Source organism: Brachypodium distachyon, chromosome 3, assembly GCF_000005505.3.
Source record: "Brachypodium distachyon strain Bd21 chromosome 3, Brachypodium_distachyon_v3.0, whole genome shotgun sequence".
NCBI classification, from domain to species: Eukaryota; Viridiplantae; Streptophyta; class Magnoliopsida; order Poales; family Poaceae; genus Brachypodium; species Brachypodium distachyon.
Window position 1 is genome coordinate 21291282 of NC_016133.3, and position 7793 is coordinate 21299074.

The window sequence follows — 7793 nt, forward strand, 5'->3', positions numbered from 1 at the left end:
TCGCGGCCGCGACCGTTACTGATGAACAGAGCGGGGTCTGCCCATCCCCGCCCAGCCATACATCAGTGGCGTGAGGCGACCGCGACTGATGAACCATCATACCTCGCGATATACATCAGTGTCGGTTAAGAGGTGACCGCCACTGATGAACAACGCATCAGTAACGGTCGCCCTAACGCGACCGTTATTGATGTACCCACTATTATCAGTAACAGTCGCCCAATTCCCGACCGCCACTGATGATCGTCGCGGTTTTAATACGAAGAGCAGAGCCGCAGCTGGTCGCGCTGCGCATCATAATGGACCAGCTGCGACCCCTTCTTTTCCGACTACGGCGAGGCGCTGCCCGATGGCGCCATGGCCGCCGGCGAGCCCCCCAGGTAGCCCCTCCTTCCCCCCCCCCCTTCCTCCTCTCTCCCCCCCGCGCCGGCGGCCGCCGTCTCCATGGCCGGCAGGTGGCCATGGCCGCCGAGCTCCATTTTTGGAGCTCCGGCAGCCGGCGAGCTCCGATTCTTGACCCCGAAGCTTCCCTCTCCCTCCCGATCTATCTCGCCGGCCTCCAATTTCTCTCCGAAGTTTCCCAATTTCAAATTTTTGAGCTCCGGCCGCCGGCCAAAATGCGGCCTCCTCGTCGTCGCCCAGAGCTTCCCTCTCTCCCTTGCAAGCTCTCTCTCCCTCCCGATCTTTCTCGCTGGCCTCCAATTTCTCTCCGAATGTCTCTAATTTCAAATTGTTAGTTAGCTCCGGTTAATTAACACCTTAGTCCCCTCGTGAATGATTAGGCTAACTATTTTGCTTTGTTTGTTTTCTTGTGTATTGTGTTGTAGATCGAAAGACCGTTCTTGGATGTACGCCAAGGAAAGAATCAATGCTCGATGGATAACCGAATTGACGGTCTTTTTTGGAGTCGCAAAAGGTGATATGGAACGAAAAGGACTTGTGATGATGCGTTGTCCATGTCGCAAACGTGGAAACACATGCATGATGAAGCCTGAAGATGGTCAGATGCACGTGCTGGCATCAGGTTTTGTGGAAGGTTATTCTCGCCGGACTTGTCACGGGGAGGATGCGATTGATTTCGGTAGCGGTAGCAAAGATGATGATGTCCTGCGGTATGATCTGGCGAATGATTCTGAGGAAGAAACAAGGGTCGATGAGGAGCCTAATGTGAAAGGTAAATGAGCTCCACGTGGCAGGATTGCCGAAATGCTAGATGAACGGTACCTACGGGACCAACTGGAGGACCCCGAAGATGAGGCAGAGTCTGCTCAGTTCAAAGAATTGTTGGAGGACGCAAACACACCCTTGTATGATGGAGCTGGCGAAGAAAACAATGTGCTCGAAGTGACACTCGAACTTTTGAGGCTGAAGGCAGCATCATGCTGGTCAGACAAGGGCTTCACGAACTTGTTAAGTTACTTTGCTTCGGTTTTTCCACAGCCAACAAGTTGCCCAAGAGCACATACGAGGCGAAGAAGATTACATGCCCGCTTGGATTAGATTGCGTGAAACATCATTCATGTCCAAATGACTGCATGGTATACATTGGAAAGTACGAGAACCATGAGAGCTGCCACATATGCAGTGCATCGAGATACAAGAAGAAAAATGCCAGGGCTGGCGAAGACGATGGGGAAGAAGTGTTGAAGGGCAGGCCAGCAAAGACTGTCTGGTACCTTACGGCAGGTGGCCGAGTTGAGCGTTGGATGCAGAACGTTAAGGATGCGAGGTATTTCGTCCATCACGATCCGGTGCAGGCTGCATTCGATCCTGACGGGCACTACCGTGCGGAGGAAGCTGGGGTGCTAAGACACCCTGCCGATGGGACTCAATGGAGGAACTTCGACACGACATTTCTTGATTTCGGGGCAGAGCCCAGAAACCTGAGGCTCGGTCTCAGCACTGATGGGATAAATCCTTTCGGAAACATGAACAACAAGCACAGCACATGGCCAGTGATCTTGTTTGTCTACAACCTTCCTCCATGGTTAATCATGAAGAGAAAGTACATCCACATGTGCATGCTCATACAGGGTCCAAAGCAGCCGGGAGCTGACCTAAATGTGTATCTACAGCTAGTGAAGGATGAGCTGAGGCAGCTTTGGAAACCCTGGTAGAGTGGTTTGGGACGCAAACAGGAGGGAGTACTTCACGATGAGAGCAGCACTTCTGACCTGCGTGCATGACTACCCCGCGAATGGAAATACTTCATGCCAGGTGACACATGGCTACAAGGCAAAACCAAAGTGTTCTTCGGCGTTATCGAGGAGATCTGGGAATTGGAGTACTCGATCACAAAGATCCCAATTTTCCGTGTAAGATGAACCAAAGGTGACAAAGAAGAAAGTCACAGGTTCACGACGATGGTGCTAGCTCCTGACATCCCTCGTGAACAAGTTGACGTGAGAAAAATCCTGGCAAGAGAGAAACCATGGGTCTTTGTTAAACAATGCAAGTAAGTATTCTACATAGATGACCCGGCAAATAAAGGCCGTGTCGTAGTAAGAAGAGGGAAAAGAAGCATTGTTGGAGTGGACGGAGTTACTTCACAAGAAGACTGCGAAGGTTTCCATGATCCGACGACCGCCGCAGATGACGAAGAAGCGGAACGCACGATATTAACGAGGAAAAGGAGAGGGAAAAGAAGAAGTGATGGGAGCGAGAGCGAGAAAATACCACAAAAACCCTACCTCAGAAGCAGTTCTGCGAGGAGTCAAGTTATGACTTACCGAAGGAAGGAGAGCACTAGTAGTCACATTGTAAAATGTACTCGTACTGAATCTTAATTGAAACTTTGTACTAAGTGAAATTATGTGTGAAATTTGTATGCATGTGATGAATTTTTTGAATTTAGTGTAGCACAAATACTAGAGAAATGCATGAATCGGTTCCTCAAACATAATTTCAAAGGGACAGGTTTTGTAAATTTAAATTGGTACAACTGCCCCAACAAGCATAGTAGCACATCAGTAACGGTCAACTACTGTGTGACCGTTACTGATGTATAGGAGCACATCAGTAATGGTCGGTCGCTCTGCTGCCCGTTACTGATGTAAGCACATCAGTAATGGTTGCTGAGCCTCCCGCCCGTTACTGATGTGTGGGTGATCATCAGTAACGGTCGCGCGGTTACGCGACCGCCACTGATGTGCTTCGGCATATAAAAGGAGCGGTCGAAACCCTAGCCCGTCACTTTCCTCGCCTGCACGTCGATTTCCTAGCAGACCAGCAGCGGGCGCTCCTCCTCCCCCGGGCAAAGCCCTGCCGGATTTCCGCGCCGCCGTCGCCGTCCTTCTCCTCCGTGCCGTCGACCTCCTCCGCTGCCCCGAGCCCGACGCCGCCGAGCCGCGACGCCCCCGAGCCTGACGCCCCCGAGCTCGACGCCAGCAATGCGACGCCCTCCGGCCGCCGCCCCCGCCAAGCCTGACGCCCCCACGTCGTCTTCCTCCTCTGCTCCGAGCCCGCCCCTCGTCGTCCTCGCCCCGAGCCCGCCGCCGCTGGGCCCGCCGCCCCCGCCTCGACCACGCGTCGCCGAGCCCGACGCCTCCGCGCCGTCTTCCTCCTTCGCCGTCTAACCCTAGGTTTGCGTCTCTCTCTCTCTCCCTGTCTCTGTGTCTCTCTAGCCCGCCGCCGACGAACCCTAGATTTCCCCATCAAATGAGCTTGCTCTTTACAGAATTAGCTTGCTGATTTGAATTAGCTTGCTCAGTAACGGTCATGTCGGCCCGCCCAATGACCGTTACTGATGATGGTACATCATTAATGGTCGGACCGACTGTTACTGATGATACCCATGATCAGTAACACGAAGTTAGTAACGGCGGCCCCGACCGTTACTGATAAGCCTTTCTGTAGTAGTGCCGAGTTGACACGGCGGTCATCATAGGTGTCAGCACGCCTTCTCGTCTTGGTCGAGCCGCAAAGTAATGGGTGCAGCACCTCGTCGTCTTCACGCGACGCCTTAGGGACTGCACGGCGGCAAGTCCACTAAGCATGGTGACGAGCTACATCTGCCACGGCCCTTGATGACGTGTATGCCGATGAGCCCTTCTTCCGCCCAGCTTGATGACGTATGGGTGGGAGCTTAGCTAGCTCCCATGTCCACTTGCAGCAGCGTTGGCGGGTTGCATGTTGGCGAAGCTTGGCCCTGATGCCACAGGCGACATGGTGATGTCTCCACCGAGCGTGCGGTGACGACTTGCCGTTGATGACTTGATGACGATAGCTTGATGATAGGCTCCACCGGCGCCGTGGTAGGCTGCAGGAGTCGTCTAGCTCCATCCACCATGGTGTACGTCAACGTCGTGTTGTTGTTGACGGCGACGGGCTGCGGCTGCTGGCGAGCTCCATCCTCCGTGATGTCGACGTCGTATTGTTGTTGACGGCGACGGGCTGCAGCTGTTGGCGAGCTCCGTCCTCCATGACGTCGACGTCGTATTGTTGTTGATGTTGACGGGCTGCAGCTGATGGCGAGCTCCATCCTCCATGACGCCGATGCCGCGGGCCACACGCTGACGAGCTCGACGAAGGGCAGTGACGCCAATCTTCAGTGCACAGCGACCGAGAAACCTTTGGGCTGCTTGCTGGTAACTCGGGCCATGCGACTGTCGCCTCCACCGCAACTCCAGTCGTGCAGGGAAGAGATGTTGGGGAGAGAGAGAGAGAGGGGGTCAGCCAGGATCCCTCACCATTAGAGAAAAAGGCCGTGAAATCTAGCTTGCTGTCGACTTGCTGCTTCACGTCAACCTCCTGGACGGCTTCCTCCTAGAGGTGGCCTTCACTCCTGGCCACCAATGCTTGATCTGCTAGCTTGGTGTTTCTTGTAGTTTCTTCTTCTTCTTCTTCCTGATTGAGCGTAGCTTCAGCATGCTCTGCTGCTTCTGCGTGCGCCCTTGGAAGTTTTCTCTGTTAAAGTCTCCCGTGTCCAGGTGAATGCCTTACGAGCGCTGGCATCTGCGCCTTTTATACGCAGCAACTAACAAGCCGCGTGCAGCAATGGATAGCTACGAGCTCCTTAATCCTCGGCAGAAGTTGTGCGGGAGGCCTTATCCCTTCTACCAGCGACCTGAATAACCCACGGCGGGTATGTACGAGTCCTCCAGCCGTATACGATCGTACATAAACTTCTCCATAGCTGGCTACGCGTACGTGTTTGTACGTGCAGCATGCACATGCAGCTCTGGCTTTTTTTCTTGAGTTTGCTTGAGGTGATTAATACTGCCATATTGATCAATCGATACGTATGTTCAAAACATACTGATAAATCGATCCTTAGCTAGCTGATATTTCCATGCACGTACGCATCATATCAAAAATGAGAGCATGCATGCTTCTCAACCAGTACCATGCACGTACGTACGCTCATATGCTTATACTTCAAACTCACTGATTCTCAATGAACAAAAATCCATCGAACAAGAACAAGCTCCTGTTGGTTGATCTGTTTTAACATGTAACAAATGCCTAAAATCAAGTCCTTAATTAGAGGGCTGTGTTTTGGGAAACTATTCCACGTCCTTAATCTATGTGTTTTAGGAATTAATCCATTAACCAACGTTAATGGTTAATTCCACTAATCGCACCCTGATCGGGGGCACTTACCGACTAATGGTTTCGGCCCCCCGTCGCGCAAGCGCTATATAAATATATAGCATCCGATCAAGGGGGCACAATAGGGACTGACCATATGCCAAGTTTGCGTGCTCCTTCTTCTGTGCAGATAAACGAGGAAGGAATGAAAGATAATGATGCAGGAGAAAATTTGGGTGCAAACGATGAAGATTTGAGCCAAAACGGTGAAGATCTCCAGCAGCAGACCAGCACAAAACACGGAGGGGATTCGGCGCAGTCTTTGGGGCAATCCTCCTCGGATCACGTGCCAGGAGAAAGCGCGTACTCCACCAACCAGGCGAGCTCCCGTACGAGATCCTCCTCGGGCCGCTCCAACTCTCGCTCGATTCAATCTCTGTCCGCACCAACGGCAAGCGACCACGTGTCCCAGGCTGCGTCGGGTGGTTCTGCCGCACCGAATCTAAGTCCGGGATCCTCTGCATCGACTGCACCTGTGTCTCCACCTGTGGCCCAGCGAACCAGGCTCCAACATGGTAAAGTTATGACAAAAATAAGAACTAATGGCACCATTCCGTATGGCTCGTTAAGTGCTTCAGGTGAACCAGATGGTCTACAAGATGCTCTGGAAGATAAGTACTGGAAGAAAGCTATGGATGAAGAGTATGATGCTCTCATGAGAAACAAGACTTGGCACCTTGTTCCTGCAAATCAAGGTAAAAATATCATTGATTGCAAGTGGGTGTATAGAATTAAAAGGAAAGCAAATGGAACCATTGATAGATATAAAGCACGTCTAGTAGCAAAAGGTTTTAAACAAAGATATGAGGATACATTTAGTCCTGTTGTTAAAGCCGCTACCGTTAGACTTGTAATTGCTATAGCTGTATCCAAAGGATGGGATTTGAGACAGCTAGACGTAGAGAATGCGTTTCTTCATGGCATTCTGAAAGAAGAGGTCTATATGAGGCAACCTCCAGGATATGAAAGTGCAGATGAACCTTATCATGTTTGCAAACCTGACAAGGCTCTTTATGGGCTTAAACAAGCTCCTAGAGCATGGTACTCAAAGCTAAGTTCAAAACTCCAAGATCTTGGCTTCAATCCAAGTCAGACACCTCCTTGTTCATCTACAACAAGTCAGGTATCACCATGTTTGTGCTTATCTACGTAGATGATATTATTGTTACAAGTTCTTCAAAACAAGCTATTCCTGCATTACTTGAAGACTTGAGATTACACTTCGCCCTTAAAGATTTAGGAGATTTGCACTATTTCCTAGGGATAGAGGTTAAGAAATCTAGTGATGGTTTGATGCTATGTCAAGAAAAATATGCTACTGAGTTACTAACAAGGGTCAGTATGAAGGATTGCAAACCAGCCCCCACGCCACTATCCACTTCAGAGAAACTATCAGCTTATGAAGGTGTACCTCTAAGTACTGAAGATGGAACAAAGTACATGAGCATTGTGGGAGCTTTACAATACTTGACCCTCACATGACCTGATATATCTTTCTCTGTTAACAAAGTGTGTCAATACTTGCATGCACCAACATCTGTTCATTGGACAGCTGCAAAGAGGATTTTGAGGTACATAAAAGGAACACCGGGCATTGGACTTACTTTCTCCAAATCATCCTCTACTCTTGTGAGTGCCTTTTCAGATGCTGATTGGGCAGGATGTGTTTAGACGTAATCTCAACTTAAGAAAGTTGTGATTAAGGGGGAGTGTTAGACATAGTTGTTGTAACAAACTTCTGTACGTCACGGATTGGTATGATGTAAGCCAACCGGACTCCATCCTTATCCCCTGATCTTGTGCACTTGTAACAAATCTGATGTATATCCTGTTGCCATATAAATATACACCGCAGCCTCCTACGGGAGGTTGGAACGCTTCAGAATATCTTTATATTCGTAACCCCGGGTGAGACGAATCTAATGAGCCTAATTATGCCACGATTAGACAATGTTGTGCTACAGTAAACAATGTCTAATGACGGATTAATTAGGCTTGATAGATTCGTCTCGCGATTTCCCGTCCATCCATGTAATTAGTTTTATAATTAATCTACATTTATTACTCCTAATAGGCCTTGAAAGGGGCATTCAATATTTTTTGGGGAGCTAAACACACCATTTGAATCGGGGTAGGGACAGAGGGGGTGTTGATTTATAGTGTATATATGTTTTGTACGTATACGGTGGACCCGTGTACATAAT

At 50.0% G+C, this 7793-nt stretch overlaps 1 long non-coding RNA gene across 1 annotated transcript; it reads right to left on the reverse strand.

Moving 5' to 3' along the window:
- Positions 1-3669: 3669 nt before the first annotated feature.
- LOC112271450 lies at positions 3670-7134 on the reverse strand. The gene is made up of 2 exons (XR_002964420.1): positions 7001-7134; positions 3670-6272 (listed from the first exon to the last, which is right to left on the reverse strand). It is a non-coding gene; the product is annotated as an uncharacterized LOC112271450 (long non-coding RNA).
- Between the last annotated feature and the right edge of the window lie 659 nt (positions 7135-7793).